Source organism: Chiloscyllium plagiosum, unplaced genomic scaffold (genome assembly GCF_037043375.1).
Source record: "Chiloscyllium plagiosum isolate Xiang-an unplaced genomic scaffold, Cpla_swu_hap1 HiC_scaffold_45, whole genome shotgun sequence".
NCBI lineage: Eukaryota > Metazoa > Chordata > Chondrichthyes > Orectolobiformes > Hemiscylliidae > Chiloscyllium > Chiloscyllium plagiosum.
The window spans coordinates 87558431-87575910 of NW_028270183.1; the positions used below are offsets into that span (position 1 = coordinate 87558431).

Consider the following 17480-nt stretch of genomic DNA (forward strand, 5'->3'; position numbering starts at 1 on the left):
AAACTTCAAATATGAAAGTACAATGAAAGGAAATGGTTCACAGAGTGCGGAATTCCAAGTGAAACAGTGACGATGATTATGTTTGCTGATTTTTCACCTTGCGAATGCTATTTCCCTGATGTGGACGTTTACATTACCTAGAGACAAACTGTCACAGCCAAACCTGGTCTTTGGGTCAGTGACGGAATTGGTAACACGTCTGACGTCGAGTTAGGGGATTGTCGGTTCGCATTTAAAATCACGAGGATGCAGCGTGCTAGTCCATTCCTGTTGTCTGTCAGGAACGGAAGGAAATGGGTTTTCGAATTTACAGTTTCTTTCGTCCACTTCAAATCTAGCTCAGAGCAACGTCTCTCATTGTCTGCAGAACTGGCTTTGGTTTAACCAAAAGCTGCCTTTTGGCAGTTGAACTTGCATGTTGGAGCGGACAGCTGAAGTGAAGCACAAGGAGCTGATCAAATCCTGAGAACTCTGCCACTCTCTGGGGAATGTGTCTCTTTCTGTGGGAGACACGACGTGGGTCATAACACAGTGTGACTATATCAAACTTCAATCCCATTGTGGTGTCATCTAAGATCAAAGCGAGAACCTCACTGCCATTTGTACTGGAAACATCATAACACATAAGGTTATGGACCAAAGCTGAAAACTGGGAATCGAATAGATGAATGTCTTTAAACCAGACTGCACCATGGGCCAAATGGGCTTTTCCATTCTGCAAAACTTGAAGACGAGTAGAAAACAATCTGCAGTGAAACTGATCAGAAATGAAAGGGAAAAGCCATTTCATTGAGAATAAGTGCAAGAGCGTCTGTCTTCATTCCGTGTAATCTCGTAGTTAGGATTTGGAACTCGAACTGCCATGGCATTAGTTCTATTTTCGGACAGGGAATGAATGTTTTATTGTGCAAGTATATCGTGGTAGCAGTATTTCTGACCACTGGTCCGAACCTGGTAATGCTTGGTTTTGTGCCAGGTTATCAAAAATCAAAAAGATGCAGGTTTTGGAAATCTGAACTAAAAACGAGAATTGATAGAGAAACCCGCTACACCTGGCAACATCTGTGGAGAGAAACAGATTTATTTTTAGACGGACAGGAAACAGGTTAGTTATAGATTTCTCGATTATACTGTTTGGGAAATGATAATTTTATCTGTCGAATCAGGATATTTATGAAAATCACTCTTGAGCTTACAAACGTCGAATTTACAATCTTAAAAGGATTTAATCAGCTGTCATGCTACTTTCATTTTCCTGAGCTGGTAGAAGGCTATGTTGTAATGGTTACATTTCCTTTTGCTTTCTGTTATTTAGCAGTCACGCCGAATGGAGAATTGTTTCTTTTAGTGTCTGCCTCAATATGTGTCTTTGTTTTTTCTATATTTGTCTCTGTACCCTCCTGGGCCTTTTTCACATTCTCCGACTCTCTGGATGTCCATATCCCTCATTTCCCATTTCTGCTCTTGAAAATGCCTGACATTCAGAGACAGCTTGAGATTCGAACTGCTGAGAGGCTTTCTGACGCCTGGCTGGAGTCGGTCGAAGTAGTCTCACATTCTCTGGATAATGGGTCTGTCACTTCGACCTGAGGCAAGGAGACATCTCTTCCTCAAAATCTAAAGACCCTTTCGAAGTTAAAGTTGAATTCCTTATCCAACAGAAAAAGAAAGTAATTACATGATAGCTGAAGAAGAACAAGGATGCATTTACTGTTGGTGTACAACAAATGAATGGTGACAGCAGAGAATGAGGGTGATCATGTCGTGGTGTCAGTGCCATCACCACAACATTCCCCGGGAATGCTGCTGTGTCTCCTGCCTCACCACTTAATTTCCACAAAACTGGGAATGAAGGAATGAGAATAAGAGGATGAGAAGCAGAAGTGCTTGTGGAACTGCGGGAAGAATCTCCAGGTTAAAATAGTAGTTAAAAAGAGCAACATACACTACTGGATTTAAACCTGGAAAATGAAGCCGGAACGAGAAATCAGGATATACAGCAATTCAAACAGGACACTGAGTTCCTCGATCAGCAACACAATACTTGCGAGAAATAACGAGATTTCAATACAATGAGCAGGCACCAGTGAGATGGGAGCTACTTTCACCAGCTCATCCACGGCGCCAAGTTAAAAGCCAGATTTGTCGTCCATATGTGCAATGTCTGAACCACTTGATCACAAGAATTCAAAAACGCGTTTTCTGTATTAGAGTTGCTCAGTATGAATGGCAATCAAACTCTGCTTGTGCAAAAACAGACATTTCAATGCTGAGCATGCCCCACTGAAAAGGCACAGAAAAAGACAGTATCCTCTTGCATTGGCACCCAACAGATATTTTCACCTGTTGAAACTGACAGAATAAAGAGGGTGTGCTCATCTCCTCTCGCGTCCCATTAACCACGTTAATACACACGCAGGGATTTTCAAACCAAGATGAACAGGCTCATTGTTGTGAATTGACAGCAGTGGTGTGTGAGCCATTGCGAACAGTGAGAAATAAATGCTGAACCAATAGCACTGACACTGAGCCTTGCACCATCAGCTCCACACTCACATCTTGTGTCATGTCTCCTCGGCATCAGTGCATTTGACTTTAATTATTCTACCCTGCACCTCTCCTCAAATTATTCTCGACCGCTTGCAGTGTCGAATTAGTACATGCAATTATTAGAAATGCATTTCTGGGACACAGTTATCTTTCAATGACATAAGATTCACCTCCCATCGCGAAATATCCCAAAGATGTAGGGGACGAGTTACTTTTGTTAATTCCTCAAATCCTTAGTATGGAGGTACTGACAAGAATGTAACTCAACGAGGAAATTATGGCCTGACCGCACTCTGTTAATGTAACTCACCCAGGGAAGAGTAGACTGACGCCACTCTGTCAATGTTAGTCATCCAGGGAAGAGCAGACTGACCCAACACTTAATATGTAACTCACCCAGCAAATGGCAGACTGACACCACTCAGTCAGTATAATTTCCCCAAGAAAGAGCAGACTGATGCCACTCTGTCAACGTAACTCACTCAGAGAAGAGCAGGCTGTACCCAATTTCTCTCTGTCACTCATCCAGGAAAGAGCAGGCTGATCTGATTCTGTCAATGAAACACAAGCAGTGAGACGAGCCTGACCCCACTCTGTCAAAGTAACTCACTCAGAGAAGAGAAGACTTATTCCATTCTGTCTATGTGAATCATCCAGCGAAGACAGTAATGAAACCATACTTGCTGTTAAACTCAGACAGAGAAGAGCAGACTGTCACGACTCTGAGAAAGTAACACGCCCGTGGTGGAGCAGACTGACACCAATCTCTTAACGTAGCTCACCCAGGGAAGAACGGACTGAGTGCACTCTGTGATATTACTCACTCAGAAAGGAGCAGACTGACCCCATTCTGTTAATATGACTCTCCCAGGGAAGAGCAGATGAAGCCCAATCTGTCAATGTGACTCAATCAGGGAAGAGCACTCTGACCTCACGCCATCACTTTAACACATCTTGGAAATTGCAGACTGACCGCATTCTGTCATTGCAACTCACCCAGGAAAGAGCAGACTGACGCCAATCTGTCAATACAACTCACCCAGAGAAGAGCAGACTGATCCCACACTGTCCAAATAACTCACTCCGTGTAAAGCAGACTGACGCCACTCTGCCAATGTAACTCGCACAGGAAAGAGTAGACTGACGTCACTCTGTCAATGTAACTCACTGAGGGAAGAGCAAACTGACGCCACTCAGTCAGTGTTACTCACCCAGGGAAAGGCAGAATAACCCCACACTCTCAGCGTAACTCAGCAGACTGATCCCACACGGTCAAAAGAAGTCATTCACTGAAGAGCAGTCTGACCCCACTCTATAAATGTAATTCACTCAGGGAAGAGCAGACTGATCCCATTCTGTCTATGGCACTCACCCAATGAATAAGCACTAACCCCACTCTACCAATGTAACTCGCCAGGGAAGAGCAGACGGAAGCCAGACTGTCAACATAAATTATCTAGGGAAGAGAATACTGAACCCGCTCTTTCTGTTTCACTCAGGCAGGGAAGAGCAGACTGTCAAAACTCTGTGAAAGAAATTCGCCCAGGGAAGGGCAGATTGACCCTACTGTATCTGCGTGACTGACACAGGTAGGAGCAACTAACCAAACTCTGTCAATGTATCTCCCTCAGGGAAGAATACCCTGACCCCTCTCTGTCCATGAAGCACACCCAGGAAACAGCAGACTAACCCCACTCTGTCTATTTAAGTTCAGAAAAATCCTCTGAAGTACGTCCTATCCAGACACTCTCCACATCATTGTCTCTGTAACCGTGTGCGTTCAATGGCGATTCCAAATAACATGCAAATGTTTAGAATGTGGCAGCAAACCAGAGCGACCACACAGAAATTGGGCGAATGTGCAAACTTCCATCAGGCAGTCATCTAAGCCTGTAATGGAAACCAAACCCGACAGCAGTCGTGATTATAAAATGGCAGAACAGAAACTTAGCAAAAAAAATTGCGTCCCTGTGTGTTGCAACGATGCTGAGTATTAATTAAGCCCACCTCACTGTAGTTAATTTTCATTTTCATCACTGCCAACCTTCTTCAAAGCAAAGCACGCACTTGCTTTTTTCAGACTTCCTATATCTAGCTTTCATCCCGCTTTTTACCTAATCATATTTCTGACTTTACAAACTACGTCATAACAGGTTGACAACTGCAGGATGAGCTTTGTTCCCTTCTCCACTGATGTTGATAGTAGTAATCCGCCATATTCGAGTAGGACTTGAGGCACTTGCGGGTGGTGTATTCGCGGCATTTTGGCTTCTTTTTTTAATTTTCGGTCTACTATTTCGAGTTCATTGTGCAGACTTCTGAAGAAGACTTTTTGGAGTCGAAATGGTAACTGTGTTTTCTCTCGCAAGACAGACGTAGCTTTATTTTTGTTCTCTTATAAATTGATCTTCTTCTGATCTTTGCAAGTGAAATAGGGTGCATTACTATTGCTCGGTTTTAGTTTCAAAATCAAGAGAAACATGAAGGAAGGAATATCAAAGAACACAAAGTGCAGAGTTGTTAATATAATTTTTGCAGCAATGGTGGACATGAAGGTCAAATTAAGATAACGGTTCAAGAACATTTAGTCTGTGGAAGTGGTATGTGACTTTAGTTCCAAATTTATGTTTCCGTTCTTCCAGGACATCTTTTTGACTCCCCGAAAACATTGATTGTTTTCTGTAATCACTTTGTTTCACGACATCTGTCTTCTGGTCGACCAGGGACAACTTGAATTTGCGTCTGCATTGAATACGATTTCGCTCTTTCTTTCGAGAAGCAAACCTGTGCATTATGTACCACTGACCATGCTGATGGCTAAGAAGTTCAAAATGAATTACGGTTTATGGATCGTGAGCAAGAAGGAAGTGATCCACTTGCGAACAGATGTCACCACGCCCTATTCCTACATCGGGCCTGAACGGTCTATTGGCAGAGTCTGCAGACAGGAAATGTCTAAGTGACTAGTCCTTTGTTCAGTTTGATTTGATACCAATGGAAGTGCTGTTTTGGTGCAGAAATGTGTCAACATCTCTGATGTTAGAGTCAAAATTTAAGTCACATCTACTCCATGGAGTGTCTTCTCATATCGGAACCTGCTGACATGAAAACATCTAACTCTGATAGCAAAGGTTTTCTCATTAAACTGGGAGTATGTTTATCTAAGCAATTCAGACAGCCAGGATGAATAATTGGCATTTGGTTCTTCAAGCTGAGCTCTCCACACCAACTGCTCCAACGAAGGCCGTGGATAAGTTCCCCATCGATTATTTTGGTCAATTTTAGCCTCAACAACAACCTATTGTTCTGAACAAAGCTACACCACAAGCAGAGGGTCAAGCCTGAATTTCATCGTTAATTTTCAATTTCAGTTCTTAATGCACAGTTTTTTTTCCGAATGTGGACAGCAGAAGACCGTTAACATTCCATTTCTAATATTTCCAGAAAATTCTACTCCGCTGATATTGCCTTGCCTTTTCACATCGCAAGCCAGGAAACTGGATCAGTCGAGTTCCTTTCCACACATGGAGTTGCTTTTTTCTAATTCATTGACTGCTGATATAATAGATTATTGTCCTTGAGAGTCAGCTGTAAATTAGGTTGAACTTTCTCAGCTTGACTTTCAACTGATCCTTAAAAAAAATCATCACCGGCAGGAAAATGTATTGCATTGCTTCTTGTTTTGCTGAATTCCACCCCCCGAACATCCAAATTTCACGATAGTTCGACAAATGTGTTGAAACTGATTCGTGTTGGATGTTGGTGGCTTTTTGTGTCTCGACATATAATTTAATCAATTAGATGACTGGGTCAGTCTTGAAATTACTTCGGATTCTTCACAGTTGAAAATTTACTTTCGATTGAATACAAAGCTCAAGCTCCACGAAATCCAAATCCTGCAAAGGAATTAATGACTTTTAAAAGATTCGACGCTGTGAACAGGATTCGAACCTGCGCAGGGAGACCCCATTGGATTTCAAATCCAACGCCTTAACCTCTCGGCCATCACAGCTGTGGCAAGGTAGCCAATTTCAATAGTAAAACAACTGAATTCATTTGTTGGAAGAACAAATTGTCAAGACCCAAAGATTTCGCAAAATCCTTTGCAAAGACCCAGACGTTCGTTACCTTAGCAGATTGACATGCTTTCACCGCAAACTAGATTCTGACACAGCTGAAGTTGTGGGAATGATTCTTCGTCGAATTATAGAGTCACGGATGTACACCACACGAAGAGAGGATCATTGTCTCACTGCGTCCGATCGATTTTGACTCAATTTCTCATCATCTGGTGCCAAATTAGATATGCTGTTGTGTTTTAATATTCATCGAAATATGGTATTAGAAAAATTGATGCTAAGTCCATAAACACCAGCTACATTCGTAAAAAAAATCGGAATTAGAAATAATGCAGAACCAATTTACAGGAATAGATCCAGCAACTAATCCGTAAGTTCTGACATCAGGTAATGAACTTGTGAGCACATTAACCGAAGATTTGGAACTTGAAATCGTCTTGACGGAATTATTTGCAAAGTTTTGCGGTTGTTCTAGAGTCATCAAGTCGTTGAACAATACAACACGGAAAGTGGCCCTTCTTTCCAACATGACCATGGTGGACAGTTATCCTAAATTAATAGGTCCCATTTGCCAACATTTGGCCCACATCCCTCTAAACCTTGTTACTCATATATCCATCCAGATGCCATTCAATGTTACAGTTGTACCAGTCTCCACCAATTTCTCTGGCAGCTCATTCTGGACACGTCTGAAAACGTTGCCCCTGACGTCCCTTTTAAATTCTTACCCACTAATTTTAAACCGATGTTTTCTAAATTTTGACTTCCTCACCAGCCGGAAAACACCTTGACGAGTTAACCTATCCATGTCCCTCATGATTTAATAAATAGCAACGATTTGACTTTATCATACTTGTCAGGAGGGAAATGTGCAGAGATTATTTGTCGAAGGTTTGAAGTCGAAAGTCGAATGTACAGAATTTTAGAAATGCATCTTGGAGAAGTTTTTAATAAGTCATTGAAGTCTAGTGGCAGTTGTAGAAGTCTGTTGTGAAAGCTGCAATAGGATTTCAGCGCACGAAAACGAAGCATTATTTCCAATGTATGGTGGCTCAGTTCGACTGCACTTGGACTACAGTATGAGGAATTATAACCCTCAATTTAGGAAAGATACTAATGCCATATGAGGAATATCACGAATGGTGATTAGCCTTGATATCATGGATGAACGTTAGTCCTCTGAATTGAAATTGGGCAAATCCCGCCTTTTTAAAAACAGTTTCAAAACAAGAGAGGTAATCTCATTGAGAGTTGCAAAATATTTGAAGAGATAAACAGGGTGGTGCAATTAAATTTTGTTCCCTCATTGGTGAATCTAGAAGCAGGAGAGGACAATTTTAAAATGAAGCATTGTGATTTATGACCAGGATGAGAACTATTGATTTTTGTCTTAGCCTTGAGAAGTCTCGCTATTCAGCACTACAGTGATCCTTGTATATTTGGTCTTTGAATGCATCACTATCAGCCTGACCTGCCGACACTTACTGCATCACTATAGACCTGACCCCTCACACTTCCCTCCTTAATATCAGCGTGAACCCCTCAAACTTACTGCATCACTATCCATCTGGCGCCCTCACATTTACTGCGCCACTTTCATTTCGAGACCCTCATTTTGACTGCGTCACTATCAGCCTGACTGCCAAACACTTACTTTGTCACTATCAGTCACGCCCTTACACTTCCTATGTTACTATCACCGTGACTCCTTACACTTACTGTGTCATTATCAGCCTGACTCCATCACATTTATTGTGTCAGTATCAGACTAACGCCTCACACTTATCTTGTCATTAAAACACTGCCCTGTCACATTGACTGTTTCACTATCAGCCTGAACACCTCACACTTACTGCTTCACTATCGCAATGCCCCTCTCTCACTAATACGTCATTTACACCCTGACATCCCAGACTTGCTGTGGCACTATCACAGTGAGGGCCTGACACTTAGTGTCACTTTCATCCTGATCGCTTACACTTACTGCGTCACTATCACACTGGTATCTCACACCCACTGTGTCACTATCATCCTGAACCGCTTATACCTATTGTGTCACTATCACTTTGACCCCAACAACTAACTGCATCAATATCAGCCTGACCATCTCACACATACTGCGCCACGACCAGGCTGACTCCCTCACATATACTGCATCACTATCAGACTTACCCACTGATGCTTACTGCGTCACTATCACCCTGACTCCCCACTCTTACTGCGTCAAGATCATTGTGCCCCCATACACTTACAGCATAACTATCGTCCTGACAACGTCACACTGACTGCGTCCAGATCGGCCTGATCCCCTCAAACGTAATGCGTCACTATCAGCTTCAACACTCACATTTACTGCGTCATTTCTAACACTACCCCTGGACACTTACTACATCCCTATCCGCCTTAGCCCCTCGCATTTACTTCATCACTATCAGCCTGAGACACTCACACTTACAGCTTTACTACAACCTGGCCCTGTGAGTGCATCTACATCACTGTCACCCTGACCTCTTGCCCATACTGCGTCACTGTCAGCCGAGCCCCTCAAATGTTCTGTGTCACTATCGCACTGACATCTCACACTCACTGCGTCACTATCACCCTGACCCCTCACAATTACTGCATCACTACAACCTAACCCCCTGAATTCATCTGCGTCACTATCACCCTGACCCCATCACACTTGCCATGTCACCATCACAATGACACATTCACACAGTCTGCTTTCCTGTCATCCTGACACCTCAGACTCACTGTATCACTACCATCCTCCCCCTCATACTGACCTGTCACTATCATCCAGAGCCGCTCACACTTATTGCGTTCCTATCACTCTGCTCCCAACACACTTACTGCGTCACTATCAGCCTGACACTCGCACACTTCCCGCACCACTATCAGCCTGACCCCTCATAATTTCACCGTGTCTATCAGTCTGACTCCTCACATTTCCTGCATCACTATCACCCTGTCACTTAACACTTACTAGCCAGTATTAGCCTGACGCCCTCACCTTACTGCATCAATATCAGCCTAAACACTCACACTTACTCAGTCACCATCACGCTAACCCCCCTCACACTCACTGCGTCACTATCACCCTGTCCCCTCTCACTTCCTGCATTAGGATCACTCTGACTCACGGACACTTACTGCATCACTATCAGCCTAACCCCTCACACATACTGTGACACTATCAGTCTGACCCCACCACACTTGCTGCATCGCTATCAGCCTGACCCCCTCACACCTACTGCTTCACTATCAGACTGACCCCTCACACTTACCGCATCCCTAACAGCCTGACATCTCACACTTACTGCGTCACTATTCCCCTTAACACCTCACTTTTATTGGCCACTATCAGCCTGACGCTCTCAACTTACTGTGTCACTTCCAGCCTGAACGCACACACTTACTCCCTCACTATCACCCTTACTGTCTCACGCTCACTGCCTCAGTCTCTGCCTGACCCCATCACACTTACTGCGTCACTATCACCCTGTCCCCTTCCACTTTATGCGTCAGGATCAGCCTGACACATTAACACTTACTGCATCACTATCAGCCTGATCTCCTTCCAATTATTGCGTCACTATCAGCCTGACCACTCACTCTTACTGCGTCACTGTCACACTGACCCCTCACACGAAGTGTTTCACTATCACCTTGACCACCTCACACTTACTGCATCATTATCACTCTGACGCCCCTCACTGCGTAACTATCGGCCTGATCCACTCACAGAGTCTGCGTCACTACCACGCTGACACCTCACCCTCATTGTGTCACTATCATCCTCACTCCATCACACTTATTGAGTCACTGTCAGCCTGAATCCCTGTAATGGAAGATTATCATTTATTGTGAAATCTGTGAAACCATGGTTGAAACAAAGAACGAGAGACCTAACTTTGCAAAAAGACAGAAAAAATGTAAAGTTCAACCTAATTTACAGCTGACTGTCAAGGCCAATAATCTATTATATCAGCAGTCAATGAATTAGAAAAAACAACTCCATGTGTGGAAAGGAACCCGACTGATCCAGGTTCCTGGCTTGAGGTGTGATAAGGCAAGGCAACATATAGTATAAAGGGAATATATGAAAACCGTCAGGCGTCCATTTCATGAGGCGTCTTGCAAATGTGTCGGGTCCACTCTGCAAATTTCAAAAATAAACTTTTTCTTTGCTCTTGGTAGCATTTGCGACGAGTCGATTGAAATTCCACGGCAGTAAACTAAGGGGCTCGCCTGGGACCTTGCGATTGGGTAAGATTTTGAAGATTCCCAGGAGGTGTACGCGCCACTGCCTTGAAGGTCTTTCACTTCAACTCGCGTGCTGAATTGGCCCCTTTGCGTGAGAGGACTGGGGATAAGTGGATCGCCCGAGAGTCGGGTTACGAATCGAATAGGGTCGGGGTAAGAGTTGTGGCTAAAGTAATCCGACATAAAGACTCGTTCGAAGAGAATAAATTAACCAGGAAGAGGGACCAATGAACTCTCGCGCGGTATTCGAGTAATACTCAAGGGAAAGGATTGCCGTCTCTAGAGAGTTTAAGTGACAGCAAGATTATCGGAGGGTTGAGACTTGGAGCCACCATGGGCAGCGTTGGAGTCGCCAAAGCTGTACCGGTTACGTGGGTTCTTGGTTTGTGAAAACCAAGGCAATGAGGCGGTCACGCCCAATGAGAGGGGACCTCCGGAGGTAAAAGCAAGTTATATTGGCAAAGAGAAGATTATGGTATCGTGAGAGAGAGAGAGAGAGAGAGAGAGAGAAAGAGAGAGACAGATAGACAGACAGAGAGACAGACAGAGAGATATGAACACTTTTCCAATATCCATGAAAATCGGCTCCAGCAAGAGCGAACAAAAAGAGGGTCGACAGACAACTCGGAATGGTCAAGAAAAAATACAATATATGCTAAATAATTATGGCCCAGTTTCTGTAAAGCAGTTAAAAATGTAAATCAAGGAATGTGTTTTTCTGGAGGAAGGAAGTTTTAGTAACATGCAGTTGCAAATGTTGAGGTCACCGTTGGAGGAGAGAGAGAGAAGGAGAAACGGAAGGGTAAAATAGAACCTGTGAATTGGAGTGCTTATAACATGTTGAAGGCTGAACCTGATTTCAGGGAAAGAAAATCTCGAATAAAAGATAGATCAAGTACACGTACAAACACCAGCGCACATGCATACACACACACGGAAAACAACCTAATGAAGCTGTACAGCGTCTTAAAACTGGATCAGATCCTGACCTTCATGGGTGCCCTCGAAGAACTACAGCCCCCCGACGAGATCCACTTCGCGAAGATCCCAAGTCAACGGTCGCCGCCTCAGGGTCTGCTGAATCACCAATAGCATATCGTACCCACAATCAATTGAAGCAAGAATCCCTAAAGAAGTCGAGACAATGTCTCAGTACCTTAAGCACCTCACGAAAGTCGATAACGTCTATTGTGGACTGATACCACCCAAGGACATAACGACGGCAGAGATCACACTGTATGAGGCACACCTGTGGAGCAGCTTCATCAATGGAATGAAGTATGAAAGAAACAAAACAGGTAACAATATACGTGTATTACCTGGGACACGGGAAAGCTGAATTAGATAGAACAATACGTGATATATGCTGAAAAATTGTTGGCTCAAGAGAACCATAACCGGAAATTAAAGATGGAACAGCAATCAAATATACCTAAGCTTATTATGATTCAAATGATCGTTCAGCCGTTGGAGTGAGGAACTGCGGGAAAAGAGAGAGGCACAGGTGGAGTTCGCAAAAGAGGAAGGGATCGCGGAAGTGCGCTTGCAGAGATAGATCTGGCTGGTGCTTTGTTTGCGGAGCAATGGACCACTGGTCGAGACAGTGCCCGCACAGACAGCCTCAATCAGTCCTGGAGGCTGGACAGCATGGTGACTGACAGGGGACGACTGAGGTTGAGGTGGGCAGGCCACAAGGTACAGGTATACCTCTTTCCTTTATACTTGGCAACGAAGAGTCCCTTATGGTAATCACTTCTACTAACCTAACGGGCACTGAGATGTGTCCCAACTCTATATTGAACATTGAGATTGCGAAGTGTGGACAATCTGTTCAATACAACAATGATGCGTATATGTCGATGCCTAACTCTATCTTATATGTGGCAGGTACACCAGTTACCTTTTTGGTAGATACATGGCCAGCACATTCACTCCTCAAATCAAGACAGTTCAGAGAGATGACGGCAATAAAGACAAGTGGAATGTTCCTGAACTCAATGGAGGCATCAGGCGTCGTGATATGAGAGAGTTGTACCGCATCCATATTGTGTGAAATCAGTCATGTGTATACATTCTAATTCTCAATTTTGTTAGCGGAATTCTGTCCTTTACATTTGATGGCTCGGGATCTCATAGTCAGACTGGGGTTGTATTTGCTCAGTACTCCGACGGCTTGCAGGTAATTCAAAGGGAAAATTCACAAGTATAAACTGTAAAATTCTACTCACGACCCCTAGTGTATGTCTATGAGTGGCGAATAAGCCAGAGAGCAATGAGTTCAGTGAGCAATTCACTCGCCCTGGAAGCAGGTAACCATGTTAATCCTATTAACACCGATTTTTTTATTTTGCGGGAATATGCTGCACTGCACAGCACACATACACCACGATGGCCCTGGGGAACCATAAGAGAAGTATTGGTTCAGGAGATTGGTTAAACCAGGTCAGTTGTTATTGTGCGAATTTTATTGAGGGGATGGCAGATGTACAGTCAGTGTGAACTTATGTAAAGTACCTGTCACGGCAAGTAAACTCTGTATGTTTGATGTGGAAGGCTATGCTCCTCACGTGCCACTGGCGAAGGTATCTAGTGACTGATGGCAGGATTTGGGGCCATGGGTACTAAAGGCTTAAAGAACGAAATCTTGGGTGTTCTGGGACGATGTGGGTATGTGGTTCAATGCAGATGTGCGGACATATAGGAAGAAATTAATTTGTTTAACTCAGGCAATAGAACAGTCGAGGTAACCCCCGCTAGCCCTGAAGAGCCTCGAAGTACTGCCTGGCGTTTCCCTAAGACAAACTTCTCAGACCCAAGATTAATAACGGTCCCTACTGAATTATGGGTAGAAGGCAAACATGATGTGGGGCTTATACGAGGTTGTGAACTAATACGAGTAACCATAAAGTCGGAGTATCGTCCTTGCAGGGCACAATACCCGTTAAAACCCAAGGCCATGGACGTAGTTACTCCAGTCTTTCAATCCTTCCCAAAGGCTCGAGAGATAATCCCCTGTGTAAACTCACCGATGAGAACTCCCATTTTTCTGATCAAAAAAGCAAAAATTCCAAGTGAACCGGGAGAATGCAGGTTTGTTCAAGACCTGCAGGCAGTCAATAACAGTGTTGTCCCGCGCGCATCAAATGTTCCAAAACCCTATACTGTATTAGTTCAATTTCGACCGGACAGTAAATGGTTCCCTGCTGTGGATTTAGCAAATATATTCTTTAGTGGAACGGTGCATCCAGATAGCCAATTATGGTTCGCTTTTACATTCAAAGGGAAATCTTATGAGTTCACACGACTTTGTCAATGTTACTGTGAGTCACCCACCATATATAATGAGGCTCTACGCAGGAGTCTGGAGACTTTTCTTTTAACCCCTGGGTCTGCGCTTCTGCAATCTGTCGACAATTGCTTAATAGTAGCACCGACAAACGAACAATGTGAGAAGGATTCCCTTGCATTGCACGAGGGAAGGGCACAAAGCCAGTCTCGCAAAGCTTCGATTTATGCAACAACAGGTGTAATTCTTCAGTCACTTAATATCTGAACAAGGGAAGGCCATTGGTCAAGACAGAGTGCAAGTAATTCAGCTATTTCCAAGGCCTCACATGAAGAAACAATTGCTATCCTTATTGGGCATATGCTCCTACTGAAGAACGTTTATCCCACATTACACAAATCTTGAGGCGCCCTGAAGTGACATGGCCCATGGAAAAGGGTAGCAGAACCAAGGTCCGTTGCAATGGATTTCAGCGGCCGAGTTGAATTGAAAAAGACGTTTCAAAGTCCACCTACACTGGGGATTCCGAATCCAAACAAGCCTTCTGTCAAACGGCAGATGAGAAACATGGCTGCCTGACATCTGTGTTGTTGCAGGATCATGGGGGAAAATTCAGACTGGCAGCTTATTTTTCAGCTAAGCTAGACCTCGTAGCTGGGGGATTGCGTAAATGCCTGCGAGCTGTGGTTGCAGCTGAAAAGGCTGTTGCAGTGTCCAGGGATATAATCAGCTATGGCGACTTAAGATGAAAATGTGTTGCTGGAACAGCGCAGCAGGTCAAGTAGTGGGCGGCACGGTGGCACAGTGGTTAGCACTGCTGCCTCACAGCGCCAAAGACCCGGGTTCAATTCCCGCCTCAGGCGACTAACTGTGTGAAGTTTGCACGTTCTCCCCGTGTCTGCGTGAGTTTCCTCCGGGTGCTCCGGTTACCTCCCACAGTCACAAAGATGTGCAGGGTCAGGTGAATTGGCCATGCTAAATTGCCCGTAGTGTTAGGTAAGGGGTAAATGTAGGGGTATGGGTGGGTTTCGCTTCGGCGGGTCTGTGTGGACTTGTTGGGCCGAAGGGCCTGTTTCCACACTGTAATCTAATCTAATCTAAAAAAAGCAGCATCCAGGGAACAGGATAAGCCCTTCTTCAGGATGCTGCCTGACCTGCTGTGCTGTTCCAGCAAAACATTTTCAGCTCTGATCTCCAGCATCTGCAGACTTCACTTTCTCCTATGGCGACTTAACCAAACTCATCGCACATGCAGTATCCTTGCTGCTTTCCGAGCAAACGACAGCACATACGTTGGCAGCTCGTTGACTCAGATACAATACTGTGTTATTGGAGAAGCTTAACATTACAATAAAACGATGTAACGTCGTTAATGCTGCTAATCCTCTCACTAGAGAAGGAGACGGAGACCCACATGATTGTATCGCTGAAATTAATGAAATGTGCTGCCGAGACAAGACTTGCAGAATTCACCACTTCAGAATCTAAATATGGAGTTTTTTTTTGGATGGGTCAGCATTCAGGAGCAAGGAGATAGGCCAGAATTTTATCCGGCATGCTGTAGTAACTAACCATGAGGCATTCAAAGCGGGATCACTCGTTTCTCAACTGTCAGCGCAAGCGGCGGAGCTGATTGCCTTGACTGAGGCATGTAAATTGGCTAAGGGAAACATAGCGAATATTTAACCGAGAGCAGATACGCATTCGGAGTTGCACATGATTTTGGAACCCTGTGGAAATACAGGGACTTCTTGACCTTCACCGGAAAGCCCATCACACACCGTGATCAGTTTTCTGACCTCTTGGAAGCGGTCCTATTCCCTAAATCAATTGCTGTGTGTAAATATGATGCCCACATGAAAAATAACGATTCAGTTTCTCAAGGAAATGCAAGGGCAGACTCAGCGGCAAGGACGGCAACCCAGCAGCCGGTAAATGATCAGTTTGACATGGGAGTGACAAAAATCCTTACCCCAACAGCAGACGTACGGGAGTCACAGTCAAAGTCCAGGCTTGAAGACACGTTTGAGTGGGAAAACGCAGAGTGCAGTTTGAGGTAAGGGGTATGGTGTGGCCCCAATGTTAAACCTTTTCTACCACGATCATTATTTCCATTCTATGCCAAACTGACACACGGTAAGGAACATGTGTCAAAAGTGGGGAGATATGGCAGCATTTCAGCACAGTGGCACACTGAGGGATTTACTCATTACTTCCAAAAATATTGTGAACGATGTATTATCTGTGCCACAATAATGTGGGGAGGGGAATACAGATGAGTCATGTAGCACTTCCGAAACCCCAAAAACAATTTTAACATTTACAACTGGATTTTACCGAACTAACACCCTGCGAAGGAAAAAAGGTATTGTCTGGTAATAGTTGATAAATTTTCCAAATGGGTGCAAGCGTTCCCCACGGCAAAACAGAATGCCAGATCCGTAACCAAAGCTTTCCTAACTGAAATACTTCCGAGATGGAGCATCCCTGAGAGGCTTAGTAGTCCCAATGTTTGCGAAGCTTTATAGCTCCGGTTGAGGTTTAGGGTGTAGGTTTGCTCGCTGAGCTGTACGTTTGTTATCCGCACGTTTCGTTACCTGGCTAGGTAACATCATCAGTGGCGACCTCCAAGAGAAGTGAAGATGTTGTCTCCTCCTTTCTATTTATATGTTTGTCCTGGATGGGGTTCCTGGGATTCGTGGTGATGTCATTTCGTATTCGTTTCTGAGGGGTTGACAGATCGTAAATCGATTTATGTGTTTGTTATGGCGTTGTGTTTGGAGTGTGAGGCCTCTCGGAATTCTCTGGTGTGTCTGCATATACAGCAAACCGACAAACACGGACCAAATACTTAACTACACCAGCAACCAAACCAACAGGCAAAAAGGAAGCTGTATCAGAACACTATTCCAACGAACCACCACACATTTCAGCACAGACAAATTTCGGAAAACAGAGGAGAACCACCTATACAACGTATTCAAGAAGAATGGATACTTCAAAAATACAGTCCACAGATTCCTCAGGAACAAACCACGACAAGTAGACCTAACACAGCCAGAAACCCTATCGACCTTTCCATACATCAATGAAGTCTCGGAAGTGGCAGCCAGACTACTAAGACCTCTCGGAATCCCACCAACAGTCTCAAACAAAACTAACAAATTTAAAAGACCCAGTACAGCCCATGGACAAAATCAACGTCATATACAAAATTCCATGCAAGGACTGCTACAAACACTACATAGGACAAACAGGAAGAAAGTTAGCCACCAGGATACAGAACACCAGCTAGCCAC

General features: G+C 44.2%; 1 non-coding gene across 1 annotated transcript; it reads right to left on the reverse strand.

Moving 5' to 3' along the window:
• Positions 1-6480: 6480 nt before the first annotated feature.
• trnas-uga (transfer RNA serine (anticodon UGA)) lies at positions 6481-6562 on the reverse strand. The gene has a single exon. It is a non-coding gene; the product is annotated as a tRNA-Ser (tRNA).
• Positions 6563-17480: the final 10918 nt, after the last annotated feature.